Source organism: Drosophila yakuba, chromosome 2L (assembly GCF_016746365.2).
Source record: "Drosophila yakuba strain Tai18E2 chromosome 2L, Prin_Dyak_Tai18E2_2.1, whole genome shotgun sequence".
NCBI classification, from domain to species: domain Eukaryota; kingdom Metazoa; phylum Arthropoda; class Insecta; order Diptera; family Drosophilidae; genus Drosophila; species Drosophila yakuba.
Window position 1 is genome coordinate 11,364,448 of NC_052527.2, and position 17,326 is coordinate 11,381,773.

The 17,326-nt window shown below is 39.7% G+C and overlaps 1 protein-coding gene and 1 non-coding gene across 2 annotated transcripts in view; both read left to right on the plus strand.

Moving 5' to 3' along the window:
• LOC6527764 (semaphorin-1A) overlaps nt 1-17,326 on the plus strand; it is a 124,736-nt gene that overhangs the window by 66,248 nt on the left and 41,162 nt on the right. The gene's annotated exons all lie outside the window — the stretch shown is intronic.
• Trnad-guc lies at nt 6,745-6,816 on the plus strand. The gene has a single exon. It is a non-coding gene; the product is annotated as a tRNA-Asp (tRNA).

Sequence of the window (17,326 nt, forward strand, 5' to 3'; positions counted from 1 at the left end):
AACGGCTAATAGGAAGTCATCCCAATCCTCAATGCAGAGAGTTCGCTGACATATTTAGCAATCGATGGGGATTACTGCTAAATTCCTCTTTGCACTTAAGTTAATTTCCAACTCTACTATTTCAATTAGCATTTCGCTTTAATTAGAAGCAAGTTATCCCCGGGCTGAATATCGATTCCGGCCCATCAAAATGCCACTGACTGAGCAGAAACTGCAATGTCCACGCCATCGAGGGCTCATTATCACAAAATATCAATATTAATTAGTGTGTATTACGTGACAACTTTCGCCCTGTCCTGGACTCCAAACTAACTTGGCCACCAGTTCAGGGAGATCCCGGGGAAAGCTGGTCATAATTGTTTTCCGACCTCACCATGGGAATGGACTGGAGGCCGGGGAATCGGAAAATCAGGCAACTCGTCCTCAATGGATGGTTGGATGGATGGATGGATTAACAAAGCGATTGGCAACGACATTAACATTTTCATCAGGCCTCAGGCTCAATTTCAGTAACAGTACTCCATCCCCAACGAGTTGACGTCGTAATCCATCATCGATGCCATTTAGTGGGGGCGGTGGAGCTTTGAATTTTTATGATTATTATGTATTTGTGCGTTGCGAGGCTCTGCCGGGAGGTAGAACCTGCACTGGATGGCTTACTATCAGCGATTCCGCTGACTTAACCATTTATCGCAACTCATGGCGCACGTTTCTCATTAGTCTGGCTTCCCCAAGCCCCAAGCTCCGCCGCCGACACACATCCGGCTCTATTGTTGTCCGCGTTCATGAACAGTGGATATTACTGGTGAAAAGGGTTAAATTCTGGCAGCGGACCTCTATATGACTATGCTGTATGCTTTTGGATTGCTAAAATAAAAATGCGTGGTAAAGTTAAGCACGCTCCAAGTTATTGATTTCTGATCTAGAACGCATAATACGAAATCAAGTTAAATTTGATCCTATTCTTAAATGTAGTCACTTATTGAAACACGTAACCACGAATCAGAAATCTTATTAATATCTATAAAAGTTAGATTATATTATATTGAAATATTTAAAATCCTCAAACTGAAAAAAGGTTTTATAAAACCGCTCAAAATCTGCAAAGTAGTTGCTTTTTAAAAGTTTTCAATCTTGATTTATGTGATATACATATGTACATCCTTGAAAATCATTAGTTATGCCACCTTGTACCCATTGTGTTTGCGTTCCATTCGGCGGCGGGTGGCAAAGTGGCGATAATGATGACTGACTTTTACAAAGACAACTCCTTCCATTCCATTTGCCTCCCGCCGGCGGACTGTGAACACGTTTAATCTGCTTGCCACAGATTTCTATCACTGTCATGGCCGTTTGTTGTAGCCAGTGCGCCCTGTTAATGTCGCCGGCATTCGAGCAAAGCCTGGCTGCTTGTCACAGTCTGCTATTGTCAGCGAACATCGATACCGCCGGCTGTGGCTTCGTCCTGCGAAGGAAAACGGAGCTGTTTTTATTTTGTATTTTCCGCTCCTATCCCGGCTCCTTTGGGTTAACATCGGCGCCAGTGTCGGATCTGCGCCCGTACTCGCCTCTTTTTTTAATGATACACAATTAGTGGGATGATAAATGGTCTGTCAAATGCAGCATCATCAGGAAGGAGTCGAGTTAAAGCCAGTCAACCCTGGTCATCCTGTACACTACTGCAAAAATTGCAATTTTAATTTTAAAATCTTTAGATGTACCAAAATAATACACTAAATAGTGAGGGATTTCTCCTAACTAATTATTCTAGTATCACCTACAAGACTTCAAAGTTAAGATAGCATTAAAATGTATTAAACAATTTTGAGGCTTAGAACATTAAGGGCATAGCTTTTATTTGACTAAAATATAATTCGAGATTTTCTCAGTGTAATTTCCCTTCTCGATAACAGTACTGAAGATGCCCTGCGCCTTTGTTGTAGTTTTCCCATTGATATTAGTAGCTCTCTTTGTAGCGCCAAGTGAAACGTATCGGACAGATAGAAAATAAAAAGAATAACAAAAAAGATATATATATATATACATATTTGTTGAAAAGGAAGAATAAAATAAAGTTGGCAAGGAAAGGAAAATAAACTAATGATGCCAGCGCCCAGATATTGGATATTAATTGGTACAAATAACAAGATGCGCTGCCTGCACTCTGCGTCTTTGGCAACCCATGGAGCCGGGAAACCCCCGAGCGAGGGAAGCGACAGAATCAATTAAAACGACTGAAATAAATTGTACACACAAAGTACGACTAAGCAGTGGGCAAACTGACTGCCGGATGGATGTAGTAGATATAGCAGATATAGCAGGAACTAATTCTGATTAGTGTCGTCGCAGTCCTGGCAGCTGCAACCCCAATGAATTAGGGGGTGGAAATCAGCCTGATATCTTGATTAAATACGAGTATATATATTCATTTATCAGCATGACTAGCATGTATTAAAACGTACTATGAACTGGTTGGAAGTACTTAATTACGTCATAGAAGTTTAATAAATTGGATATATGTATACCTAATGAAGCTTTCCTTTCTAACTTATTTTTACAATGATCTACTATGTTGTCCTTGGGAATAAAAAATATTTTATTTAGGCTCCAATCCTCTTACGTAGCTCTCAACAAGCTCTCGACAGTACTACTTGTATAATTGATAATCAAAGGACGAGCTGCTCCAATGGACTGCTTCAATAATCCCCCATCCTGAAATGCAAATGCTATGGCTTTCAAAACTGGAAATTATCGTTAGCAAATCAGGTTGCCACAACGTATCGGATAACGTGCCACGTTGAGTGTTTGCCCTGTGATTCGATTTCACTGCTGACGACATCAAAGTCGCCGTCCTAACGTAATTTGCATGGACCATGACTATCCGAGAGGCATTTCTTGTTGGCTGGCATTCGTGTATCGTGCAACTAAACGCACCCGCATTGTTATCGGATTGCAAATGATGTGGGTGGGATGGGTTGCTGGATGTTGAATGGTGGATGGTGGATAGGTTGGGGTCGCATAATTTGGGTTGCATGTAACTTTCCATCGAACTTGACTGGGTGTTGCAATAACTGTCTACCCCAGGGGTCGTTTAACGTTTGGATTTTTCATTATTAGTTTCTGTGGTTTCATTCGCTAAATTCGGTAAATTTAATCGTAACCACATTGATATGCGGCGTTGTTCGGAAACTCTATACCTTGAGGGCATATAAGTTGACTTACATAATAGCTGTACTCAATCTTTTGACAATGTGTAATTTAAGCTGCAACTATCCTTGAAACTAACGCCTTGATGATAGCAAGACAGTAAAACTGCACCGCAAGGAACAATTATGGCTTAATTTATATAATTATAATTTATGAGTTCTACATGTGCAGATACAAATCAACACTTTTATGACACGATTAGCATACAAACTGGTAACCGCAGCTGTAGGTATAATTTGAAGATAAATTAAGCTTTAATCATTACAATTTATGAGCTTAAATATAAACCAACAGATTTATAGAACAAACAGTCAATCTTTTGAATAGTACCTAATCTTTTCTTTAGTTTTCAGAACTCATTAGCTTAGCTACAAACTAGCCCATTTATGGAGTAAGCCCGCAGACAGTTTCGCCTGTAAAGTGTTTACTATCGAATAGCTAGATTTACCCTACATCCCTTTGGTAATATTTCTCTTAAATTTCCCGAGATGGTATTCTATCGCGTGAAGGACCGCAAGTAGCTGCCATACTGATTGCCTGAATGTAGCGTGAGCTTCACACGCATAAACCTCTTCGCAGTCACCTGTAGACGGGCGATGCCACTCGAGCACGGTTACTTAACATTTACCGCCGCCTTGTTTTCCGGGGTTTTCCAGGGTTTTCCGGGGGATGAAAGGAACCGCAGAAGACGGCAGAATGGCAACAGCGAATGCTGGCTATGTTGGTTGTTATAAGGAAAGCCCCCCAGTCTCGTCCTTTACTGCGCCAGAATGCGAAAACTCACTCAAAATAAATGCGCAATTAATTTTCATGGTAAAACTCGACGGGAACTTGGACCAAAGGTTGAACTGAGAGGTGGTGAGAGTTCAGTGGGTGGGTTGGGGGGTGGTGGAGAAATTGTTGTTTCCTACTACAACTTTTACCATTGAGGGCAAAAAATAATAATAACAAGCTGCTTGGCTCCGGCGAAAAGTCCACAAAACTTTGCTTAGAATGGAGAATGGAGGCAACAGAAAAAATGAAATCAAGTAATGAAAGGCAGCCAAGTAAACAGTTGCCGGAACATCGAAAAAATATTCTTTTCAATAAAAACAAGCGTGTGAAATATTTATACTTTTTCACCAGTTGTTCAACCGTACGCACAAATTTTTGCAACTAAAATAAGCATTTCAAATGGAGAAATAGTTGTCAAAGTGGCATTGGTTTGTATAACCACATAGTTTGTTTTAAAAGTATGAAATGTTAAAGTGTTTAATGCATATACAAAAAATTGTCAAAAAACTTTTTTGTTCCTTAAAACAGGAACAGATATTGAGCTTTATATATATAAAAAAATTTTAAATTATTTTAAACGATGCTGAAAAAACAGCTTTGATTTTGTGCTGTGTGAACACTTATTAATTTATATTTCACGCAGAGCTCTGCTGAGTGAATTTCAAAATGGAAATCAAAATATTCGGTGGCCACAAATGAGCAAAGTTTTCTTTCACAGCTTTCGCGTACTTTTTTTTACTTTTTGTGTTCTGTTTGTCCCTATTTTTGTTGTTTCCTCAACTTTGGAGCAAAGCTGCAGAATTTATTGCTTTTGAAATGCGGTTGCGCATAAATGTGCAGCAAGCAAAACATTAACAATAGAAGAATCTCTTACAACTGCGTTTTCGATGGACGCGAACTCAAATGAAATGAAAAATCCTCACATAATTGCAAACGCGTGAGATACTTGCCAAATGGCGAAATTATGAAAATGAAATGGAAAAACCATTTCGCAGCCTCTTCTGGGCGGTTGGGAAAATCTCTGGGGTCCCATGCTTTTCCCCTTATTTTGTGTTAATTTTTTTTTTAATATTCCGTTCAGGTTTTTTCGCCTCGAAGGCATTTTGGCGCCTCGTCTTTGGGCTTGGCCAACTATTGCTTTGATGCCTTGCCAGCTTGGGTACTAACTTTTTCTAATAAAATTCTTAAGCTATTTTAACTCTGTTCAGTTGCAAACATATTACGTTTTAGTACATTTTATATGAATAAATAGCTTTAAATGTTATAGCTAATGGCACACACTGAAAGAAGCTTAACTATTAAATGCATCAAGAACATAATCCCACCCTGAACTAATCGATACTCGTGCGCAGAGAGCGAAAAGGACTTTAATTCCACATCAAACATGCATTGTTTGACGGTAGGCCCAGCATAAAGCAGAAAGTGCATGAATATTTCATTCGGCAACTGCCCGCCTCGATTGCAGCCCACATAATTGAGTGCTCTTTTATTTAACATGCAAAATTAATGACCGGGGTCTGCATGAATGCAATAAAACTATTAATCAATAAGCGCTCATATGCCCATTCACACACAGTCTGAAGTGGCGGATAAAAAATTTGAGAGTATGAGCATAAAACTTTTGCCCACTTTATAAATTTAATGGAGTTTGCCAAAGCAGCACAGCAATTATATTTTCCAACTTTTTTCCCAACAGCAGTTTTAGTAGCTGCATGAGTAATAATTTTTTTTGCTGTGAGTTGTATACTCTTGTATATCAGGCATAGCCATTATAACAAATTCCGCTTAAGAGCTAGTTCTGGTAATTTTCATAATAAATTGGGATTTGTAACAGATATGTTTAAGTACTTGTAACGAAGTAAACAAATTTTTTTTATTCTACAATAGTTTGAAAAACCATTTTGGTGTTTATAGTTGAATATTTTTCATGAAAATATTTTTGCGCATTTATTTTGAACCTGAAATCTGAATGCCAACTAACCTTTGCATAATATAATCTTCATTCTTTAAAAAACTACATATTTAGTATACTAACTAACCACGCTTACTACTGTAAACTAAAAACCGGTTGGTTTCAGCCGACTCTATACATGTATTTTTTTATTTCCCCCAGTTTTTTAGCCAGTCGTGAGTGGCTTTAGTTGGCCAAAGATTCTAGAGAAAGTCCGCAGCTGGAAGCGGCTGTAGAAAAAATATATATGACTGGTAGGGGGTGAAAGTACAATAGCGCAAAGTTTCAAGTGGACTCGCATGTTCTGGCAGGGGTGGCGTCGGAGGGGGGTCGTCCGGCGGATGTCATTGGTAAAGGGAATGGAGTAGGTATAGGGATAGGGATAGGGATAGGGAGAATGTTGGTCGTTGGCATCTGTTCAGCGTTGTGGCACATATTCCACTTTTGTCTTTTATTGCGTGTTGCTGGTCCCTGCAGCTTGTAGCTCAGCTCGGCTCCCCCGGTTGAAAGCCCACCAGCCAGCAGCTTGTATTTCATTGTTTTAAAACAATGTTTCCCCATTTGGCTGCGCTGCTGACTTTGATTTGCCATCCCTCTCGCACGCCCCTTTATTGCAGCCGGTTCATCTTTTGCCCTTATGCCCACTGTGCGATGTGTGCTTTAAGGCTTTAAAGCTTTCCTATATGTAAGTTATTTACGTTGTGTGTATACCTTGAAAACGATCGGAGTAATCTAATTAGATTAAAGCTCTTAAAATCACCTAGTTATGGCTATCGGTTATAAGTTTACTATCAGACAAGAGGCAAACAACATCCTCGATAGTATAGTGGTTAGTATCCCCGCCTGTCACGCGGGAGACCGGGGTTCAATTCCCCGTCGGGGAGATGGATGAAACCTTTTTTATCTATTTTATTTTTTTTAATTATGTATATAAACAAATTAATATTAAGCAACAAATCAATAGCAAATGTAGCATTTATGTCTTTTGAATGCGTATTTTAATGATTTTGAAAACACATCTGAAACGTATACTTTCGGTGATTGACGGCGGTCCTACTTCTCTCATTAATTGTTTGAGAATGTTGCGGCTGGGTGTTGAAAGCAATAACAATAAATTGCTTGCGAAAAAATAACGTTTTTGTCTACTCCTCCGGGACTTCAGCCACTTCTACAAAAGCAGGCAACAAACAAATTAAGGTGAAACTAATAAATTTTCAACACTTAACAAAATGCAAACACAAACCGAAACCTCCAACTTCAGCATCGTTTGTTGTTGGCTGGTCACGCCCCCTCCATCCACCCGCCCACCGTCCACGCAAAAGGAACTTGAAAATGTCTGGGAGGGTTTGGCTGGCCCTTTTGGTTGTTTCCTGTTTGCTGGAGCACATGGCGAACCTTAACAAAGTTTCTCCTCAAAATTAAGTTGCCTTCCTGGCTGCTATGCGAATTCAATAAATTTGCCCCAGGACATGTGGGTGTGCGACTGTGTGTGTGTATGTGTGTAAGAGTGTTTTTGTTTGGGACAGGCAAAGCGAATTCGAGAAAAGCAGCAACAACAGAAACAAAACAGGATGAAGGGCAGCTAGTGGAAAAAGTTTGCACAGATCCTGTAATATGAAGACCGCAGAACGGATGTTGAAGGCAACATTTCCCATCAGAGACGTAAGCAGGATATTATCAAGGGGCTCACCAGTTTTAATGTATGCTGTTTAATTATTGTCTTGCTACCAGTACGGTTTTTAAAATTTGAATTATTATTTCTTCAACACATAATATTTTTAGAAATTGATATATGGATTCCATTTGATGCAAACAATGAATACCCTGCAGTGCCGCCCTCCTTATATATATTTTGCGCAATTTTCAGCATATATACGCCCTGCACCTGCGGCTAAAGTTTGGGAAAAAATAATAATAACACGAAATTGGTGAAAAATTGCTAGCGAAAGGGTAAAGGAATCTGGGTTACAAACATTTTCGAATCGTATTCTCGTTCTGTGTGAGCATTTTTTTTTGTGCCCGCTTGGGTTTTTCTCAAAGGGAATTTATGCCAACGCGAATATTTCCATTGATTTTAGTTCTCTTTATTGCCATTTTACCATTCGCAATATATAGGAACCCCATCGGTATTTGCATCTTTTAAACGTTGTTTTGTTTCTTTGGTTGCAACCCCTTGTCACGAGCAAATAAATTGCCGGCTTGCTGGAAAGCAATCGGAAAAAAGGCAAAAACCAGTTTTCTGGGCGAGGGAAGGGGGTGGTGGTGGGAAAACCCAGCTCGGGAAAACCAGCTGCAACGGAAGCGAGCGAGCAGCGAACCAAAATGGCAATATGCACAAAGGGGCAGGACCAGAATTCCATTCAGCTCCCAATTCCGAGCACCATTCGATTATTCATTTTAGCCGACAGTCGCCAGGCAACTGTCCAACACAGTTGCAATTGCAAAACACGATGTGCATTACTCAAATGGAGCTCTAATGGCTGCTCCAATTGAAAACTAATCAGTGAATTGAGTAAATTGACAAAAAAAGAGGGAAGCGCAAATGGAAATCACCGGTCCAAATGTGTGCTATTAAAAATGTATATCAATACAAACTAATGAAAGTACTGTCAAAGCTCAATTGGAAAATAAGTTTAATTAGGCGGGTCTAGAAGATGTCAATGGGAATTAGGTTTATAGATAAAAGCATAGGCCAATTTACTTTAAATTAATAATAATTAATCTTCATCCAATCTTTCATACTAACCGAGTACTCATGTGCTCTTAAGCATATTCGTAACCTATGAACTAACAAAATCTTTACATTTTGTATCTTTTCAGGTGTGTATCGTATAATTTATGAACTTACTTAAATTGATGAGGACTTCAACATTAACAAGTATCTAGTGGCGCCCCCTTAGTATACAACTACCTTTGCTTTTCATTTAAATAACTGCACTCCATTAGCATTTCTGAAAACTTTAAGTTTTTCAATTCATCAGTTGCCAAGGTGAAAATTCCAAGGCAAAATTATTACCTTTGAGAGCTCCCGAACCCGCCTTGTCGAATAGCAAACAAAAAAAAAGAAAAGAAAAGGAAAACCGAACCCGAGAGACGACTTTAGCGTTTTACATTTTCCCCTGTTTTCCTCTTTCATTTTGACAAGCATTTTTCCGGCTCGCCCTTATCATTGTCTTTGCACTTCTTCTGAGCCTGTGGCGCTTTTATCTTTACTTTCAGTTTACTTTATATCTTTTGTACTCTTTATGTCTTTTGTATCTCTGGTACGTGTGCTGTACGTATTCAGCTGCGTAAAATTATCAAAGCTCCGGCCTCTTTTCGCCGATTTCAAAGCAAGCGCTTTTCCACGGAACCATCCATTCGGCACTTAAGACTTTCAGCTTCATCGGCTTTCCGTTTAAATAAATAAAACGCTGCGGAAGAAGTTTATCCCGACAAAGTGCTGAGCGGGCTGAAAACTCCTTGCAAGGACCTCGAAAAGCCACAAGTAGTCGAAGCAATCTAAAAGCGTGTATGTATATACCCTTATCATAAAATCATGCACTATGGCAATGATGACATTGACGAGTTGAGTTCTGAAAGCGTTTCCTAGGACTTAACTCAGACCCCTTTGGTTTCTCTGTTATTAAATCCTTCAACCGAAATCTAATGAATAGATAAATAAATCCACAGGAGTTCAGAATTGAGAAGAACAATCATGTGCGATGGTATCCATTGCTTATTCATGTTTTATCAATGGAAATACATCATTTAATAAAATCAACAAAGTCAATAAACTACGATTAGCTAATTTTTAAATTTCTATTAATTCAGTTGAAACAATGATGTAGTGTATACTTGTATTAAAGTTTCTTGCACAAGATAAACCAATTAAAGAGATTTTTGTTAGTTTTTGAGATAATATCGAAACATTATGTCACTCATATTAATCGACTTGACAGTCCGCAAAGAAGGACATATGGCTTTTTCTGGAAATCTGAAATCTCAAAGACACCAGAAAGGCAGGTTGTGGCAATCGGTGGCATATCCACAATCCGAGGCAGATGCATCGATGCAAATTGGTGGGCGGTTCCGTCGGCAGAGCTGCAAAGTTAAGTCCTCGTCCGCGGACGTTTGTGTATGTGATCCGGATAGTTGCCAACGCTCGATTGAGCACGAGCTCCCCTCAGAGATGCGAAGTACCTAAAGGTATTCTAACTAGGCTTTAAAGTACACAAGGTACCTTTAAATTAAATACCTAGGCACGTTCCTTAAGCAAGATATCTCAATTATTGAGGAAAGAAATGGGACACTTTCCTAAAGTAAATGGGAATTCCTAACCAAATATGACAAGATAAACACAATGATTAGATGAACATTATGCATACAACTATTTGTGTATGTTATCTAATTTATTACCGAATGATATTTCCCTAAAGTTTGATACTCTTTGTGGGTCAATTAAAGAAATGGTACCTTGGTGTGGTCATCACTGCAGTTGGCACTTTATGTTGGAGTGCGCGTGCCACGTGAACCACAAAAGCCCGGCAAAGCTGATTCCGCCCGGTGGCAGCGTCCGTTTTATGGGTCATTGGATCATCAGCAGCAGCATTGCAGCAGTAGGGGTGTGTGCACTCGGAGAAAGGGGGACTAGATACTCGAGACTGGAGACTGGAGGTGGCCTCGCTCTGTGTCCGTGTCCGTATCCGGATAGGGATACGTACTGATGAAAAGCGCAAAGCGAGCGCATAACCTACATGCTGCTGTCACACGGCACGGAGATGGCTCAGCGACGTCGAGAGATGAGCCGGGCAGATGTCCTCCGAACGACAGGCAAACGGCATCATTAAAAAGGAGCAAAGTGCCCATCCCCGTCGTCGCCATCATCAGCTTCATCATCATCCGAGCGGAGCACCAGTTGGCGATTCCACCGAGGATGGGTCATGTATTGTCATGTGGCAATACACATCAACTTCAGCACGTGCTTGCGCCTTGGGCACTGGAAGAAAATTAAAAGCCATGCTACCCAACGTCGTTAAACAGTTGAGACTTGTCCGTAAAAATCCCAATTCTCTGAGTCTTACCGAAATACTAGTTAGATTATAATTTAAGTTTTACGAAATAGGTCACTTCAACTAGGATTTTTTTTATTCTCCAACATGAATCAATAACTAAATTATTAAAATATTATGTTTAAAAACAATGGGTAATAGGCTTTTGCCCATAATAAAGTTGGCCCCTTTATGGTTTTAAGTTCGTTTTAGTATGATTACCAGCTCGTACGACTTGCACGTGTCGTATCACTGTGAAAGCCGCACGGTTTTCGAGAAATTTTCCTCCTGTATAAAATGCATCGCACACATGTTTGTATCATCTGCTCTCCGCTCGTCCTGACATTTTGGATTTCGTGCCGAGCATTTCTTAGGCGGCGCCTACTATCCTCTCTGCCGTGGCATTAAGTGCAGCCGATTTATGGGGCAACTGCAAGTCATTGTTTGATTGTGTGCGTGCCCCAGTCACTCCTGATCAATTACACCCGCCGACATTTGTTTGAAGGCTCGGGCCCCAGGATCCTTGAGTCCTTGGAGCCAAACAGCCAGGCTTTTAAAACGGGTCGTGCCCATATTTGTGTGCAAGCGGCATATCATTGTCACTGTAATAAGTGACGCGTGTACTTAGTGCATACACCTGAGTCCCGAGATCCCGCCTATGCTGGCAAAGTAGCCGTTTCCTAGCCAAGAATAGAAATTCCTAATCTATAAACCGAACTACCATTTAGTATTAGTTATACAAATGAAATGCGTTACTTGTTCATTGTTAGTTAGTCACTTTATTTGAATGAAAGGAAATATTTCCGTGAATAATTAGTTGATAATATACTTTAGCTTTTTTTACAACTCAGCTACTTTTGCTGTAGCAGATATACCAACACTGACACTGTGTCAGCTTGTGATTCATTCTCGTGTGCCCCAGTTGTAAATGGATGTGGGTACGCTGTACTCCGTACGCAGAGTAGGGAAAGCTGCTCCTGACTGAATGGCACCCAGGTACATGCCCCCATCTCGTGTTTGTTTAGGCACATGTAAAGCACATCTTATCTGAGTCATGTCGCTGTGAGATGCTCCCTAATGACGATGGAGTGTGTATCTCAAAAGTAGAGTATTCTTAATTTCGAATATTTCAAATTTAAAAGCGAAAGTTCGAAAGATAAATGTAAATTTTTATGTAAGTGCTGTAAGAACCCATATATAATTATGTAGTCATACGAATATGGTACTTTAAACGAAAATATTTCAACGTAAAAACGTTGCCATGTTGCTGCCCTTACTTAACATCATTTCTTCGCATTTAATCAAACATATTTATTCCGCTGAAAGTCTCACATGGTGTCGCCTCGCACTTGGTTGCGTACATATGTCTGGCGGAATTCTTTGGTTTCCTTTGCGGAAACACCTGGTAATTTGTTGCGACATTTTGTTGTCATTAAGCAACCCAACTGTGGACCATCTGATGTTCCAACACGCCGACATGCCGCGCAAGACGTCAACAGGAAAATGCATACTTTTGCTGTGAGTGCACAACGGATATTGGGAAGCAGGGCGCGATGTGCGTAAATAAATGCAATATAATACAATAATAATTAAAGCGGCATGCAATACGATGCAGAGGTCTTACAGGTGCAGGTCCTTCTCGGATCCTGTAGCGCATGTGCCTGGCGTTAATTGCTGCATAAATGACATGGAGTTCATATCCTGTCACAGTTCGCGGCAACCGCAGGTCGCTGGAAGGACCTCGATGCCCGCAGCTCGGCTCTTTTGGACTAAATGAATTTACCAGCCTTTACGGCATTTTCCTTAACGTCTCCCGATTAATTTCATTTCGTTCGAAACCCGCTTGTCCGCAGCGAAAAGTAAGAAACATCTTAATTTATTGATTTTACTCAATTTTAAGTAACGCACTTGCTCATTGAAGCTCCGTTAAGATACTGCAAAAGGGTCATAGTTCCAGAATGCATTTATCCATTTTAGGAACAAATTTGCAGTATCTTTGCATACTACCACAAAAATGTTGGGATAATCACAAATATCTCTGTTTTTCTTCTGTGTAAATATGAAATGAATTTCCCCTGCAGCTAACTGAATTCCGTAACATTTACTTAATTCTATTTACGCGCTTTGATTTTTTAATATAGTTTTTTCGTTTATAAATTGTTGATGAATTCGAATGTAATTGGCGTACGTTTTCCATTATTAATGACGCTTTCAATTCATCAAAAAAATGCAGTTTCAAAACTATTTATTTTGCATATGTTTACCTTTCGTTACATGCTAACTAAATTTGATTTGGTCAAAATTTTATGCTTTAAAATGCATAACAAAAACTTCTGATGTGAAACAAATATTCACTACTAATTAGCGATTGTTTAAACGTTTATTTTTTTGGCTGTTACCTAAAACAAGCTAATTGAGGTGACTACTAGGAAATCAATCAATTGGTAACCCGATATGTATGTCAATTCCATCTACACTTAATGGCCTAATAAGCCTATCAGTGTACAAATTTAACAAATTAAATGCAAATTTGTTCCTGGTAATTCCACTTATCAATCGCATTTACACCTGGAACTTCGAAAATCCCTATTAAATTACGACGATTCGCCGCAAAAGGGCGTAACTCCATCAAGTTGCAGACTTCAGCAAAAACGAAATTGACAACTTTGGCAATGAAGCAGTGGTGGCAAGGCAAAACAAAGCAAATCAACAATTGCCATTGAGCTAAGAGAGGGATGTCATGGAATGGAGCCACTGGTCCCATAAGCTGGAATTCGAAGGAGATATGTCCTGTTCCAGGGTCAGCTCGCGGCATTCATTTCAGATTTCGTTGCGAGGTCCTTCAGAAGAATAAAGTCCAGGATCCCCTGAATTTTGGACGCTTTGCCGCTTGCCGTTTGCTCTTTCCTCCCATGCCGTTTCTGCCTCCGATTCGGTTTCGGATTCCGATTCGGATCCAGATTCTGTCTGGTCCGGTCTGGCCATTTGATGTGTCCTCTGTCGACCGTTGGCGTTCATTTCAATTAAATGCAAATCTCAACGAGGGATTTTTCCTTCTCCACACTTTTTTTTTCCTTTTTTTTCGGCCGCCGTGTTATTGTTGCCTTTTCCCGGGGTGTGTGGAATCGTTTCCAAAGTCGGGGAATGCTTTTCACGCGTCGCTGCATTTTGTTTTCCGGCAAGCCAAGCCGCTTTTCTCCTTCTACCCTTGAACAGCGAACTTTATTTCTTTTTTTTTTTGGCTTTCATATAATTTTTATGAGAGGTGTCAGGAATAAATTTGCTTCGTTTCCTTGAGGTAAGGACCTTATTTCTTCCAAGAGAACTAGCGTTGTTCGTTTTTTCGTGAAAACTTAACAGCATCTTTAAATTTTAGCAATTCTCGTAAAGAAATTGTAAAATTTCGAATTAAATCCATAAAATAATAAAATTATCTTTTATCTATTTTACTGCCTGATGTTAATACCTATGCTGTAACTGAAATAATAGGAATTATTTACAAATATTACATAAGATTTATTGTTTTGCAGTAAAAACTGTATCAATTATAAAGCCAAAGGAAAAGCATTTAAAGTGAGAGTCATTAAATTATTTCAAGTTGTTCAGTGAACCTGATTTAACAACTGGTTAATTCCAGAAACGAACGTTTTTTCGCATGATCTGTTCATAATCATCTTAGGAGTCCAGAAGACCTCCGCCTTGCATATTTTCCTACCGGAAGCCTTCATTATTGACAGACTGCCGTTGCCTTTCTACGGAACGCCTTTTCTCTTATTTCTCTTGGCAGCACTAAGAGCAACATTTGACTTGCATTTACGAAGAGGTTTTTGCATTTTTAATGCTGCATTGTTGTCTGCCCTTCCGCTCGCCCATTTGCAAGCGAATGTGAATTGCGAATCTGAAATATTTTTGCAAGGAATGAGGCCTTGGCAAGTGGTCATCATACCTGTAAGCGGACGCCATTTTGTTTGCGCGCGCCATCTTGGGGAAATATTTACCGCTGTAACCGGGACTGCTAACCTGTTCAGGAATTCCGCGAGTGCAAATGAAAAATTCATTAAGAACATATTTAATAATCAACGTATTTTTTCGATTTTTTTGGTTTTTTTTTTTGGTTTTTGGTTGTGCGATTTGTTTGTGTGTGTGCAAGAGGTGGCGAGCAAATGCCGCAGGATCGAAAAGTTGACCATTAAGTTGGCTGGTCCTTGCACAGTCACGTTCGCAAGTCAATGTCAAACACGAAGGACTCTTGCACTTCACATCGCTAGATGTGCCGTACGTCAGAAATTTTATTTTATTTTCCGTTGAATTTGCATAATTTCGAGCAGTCGAGCAGTCAGCGCCCGGTCCAGTTGATTAAAGTGATAGACTCTGACACGGGGTTCCCTTTTCTCTCCTTTGCTTTTTTGCTGTCTGGCCTTTGCGAATGTCCTTTGTTCAAATATACATATTATGCGAGTGTGCTCATGGGGAAACAGGAATTGGACTGGGACCGCTTCGCTTTCAGTGTATTTTTTTTTTTTTTTTGGGTTTTTCTTTCCTTTTTTTAGCTTGCAGTTTGCTTTTTGCAAAGTCAAGGTAAATATTAGATTTTTGGTTGCGGAATTTCTCGCTCTTTTCCGCTTCCATTTTTCCCTCTATGCAGATGAACGTGTGTGTGTGTGTGTGCCGGGCGGTATTGTGTGCAGATGTAGGTAAGGCAAATATTAGCTTACAATTTTGGGCTTACAAAGTTTTTGGCCAGGTCGACAAAAGGCCCGCGGTGGCATTAAACAAAAGTTGGACTTGTAGCACAAAAAGCGCTTCGGGGGACAGCAGGCTGAGTAATGAGATGGGCTGGCACGGGCCTTTTGTGAGTGAGGAAAAGCTGCAGGGACAACAAATGAGAATCATTATCATACAAATGAGAATGGTTGCGAGCAATGGCTGAGGTCTTGAAAATTGCCCTCCAAACGAACTGAGTAAGGAAAGAAACGCCGTTTTGGCTTTAAAGTCATAAGTAGTATTTTTAGGATCTAAAATAATTATACAGTTTGAAATGAAGTCCAAAATGAAAGTATGCGGATAAGTTAAATCCATAGCTACACAATTTAAGCAAGAAAGCAATTTTCAATTAAATGAATGAATCACTATATTTCCGATTAATTTTATCCATTAGTTTCCTTACCGGTTTATTGAAGCTTTTCCTTCTTTACACGTCATAGCATCCTGACTTGTTTGTCTATCCTTTTACCTCAAGCATTTCTCAGGTTTTTTGTCTGCAATAATTATTTTTCCATTCGTTATTTTCATTTTCCCCGACTTTCTGAAGCTTTTGTCTTTTTTCCCTCTCCTTCGGCTACTATTTGTTGCCTTTGTTGCTTTTAATTACAAGGCAAAATTAAAAAAATGTCGCTTCATTTGAAGGACTCTGTTGCGGAACCAGGTTTTAACTTTTTCCATAGTTGGCACAGATCCCCTGCCAGATCCCCACCTCCTTACCACTCCCTGAAATAAGGACACCCCCACACAGTTGTGCACATGTCCCGCGTGTCACGTTAAATGTCAAGCAAACAAAAGGCTCTTCTGTCTCGTGTATAAAAGCGTTCATGCTACCCATTAATTTTAGCATTCGTTTTTTGCCATTCTTGCCGTTTGTTTTTTATTCTCACCCGTTGAAATGAAAAGTGGACGAGCATGAAAAGAGTCCAAATGCGCTTTCAATAACCAGGTGGCATTCACCAGTCCTTTTCCAGGCACCCATTTCCGCGTTGAAAAGGACGTTGGGTGCAAAAAACGAGAAAAAAACAACTTTTTTGCTCTTTTGAGGTTGACCGAACATTTGCAGTTAAAAGTTAAAAGCTCACTGGAAAGGCAAAAAAGTTTGGGAAAATAAGAAAAATTATTTTTAGCTTTTGCAACATCATTGATCCAATGCTGGCTAGGGGTGAAATTAACACTAAATGCGCGATAAAAAGATAAAACCACGGGGATTCAAATGGTTTTCATAAGAATGTTATATATAGGAGTTTAAGGTACATAATTCAATTCATAACTCCCATGCTGATATGCATTTTTTAAACTTAAACATAATAGTTCTTGTTAATAGTCAGACCACAAATAGCGTTTTTTATTTCGCGGAAGAAACTATATAAATTATTGAAACTTCAGAGTTTACCTCGCAGTTTAATCCCCGTGGCAACCGTTTGTATTTTTATCGGCCAGACAGATGGATGAACTGGTTGCAGTTTGTGGCAAGTGGCAAGGCAACAAAGGTTTTCCGCACCGGCTGCATAAAGTAGATGCAAATAACCAAAGTAAATAAACGACAAAAATTGTACTTGCAGCTGCTGATTATGTTGCTGTTGCTAAACGGGCCATTCTA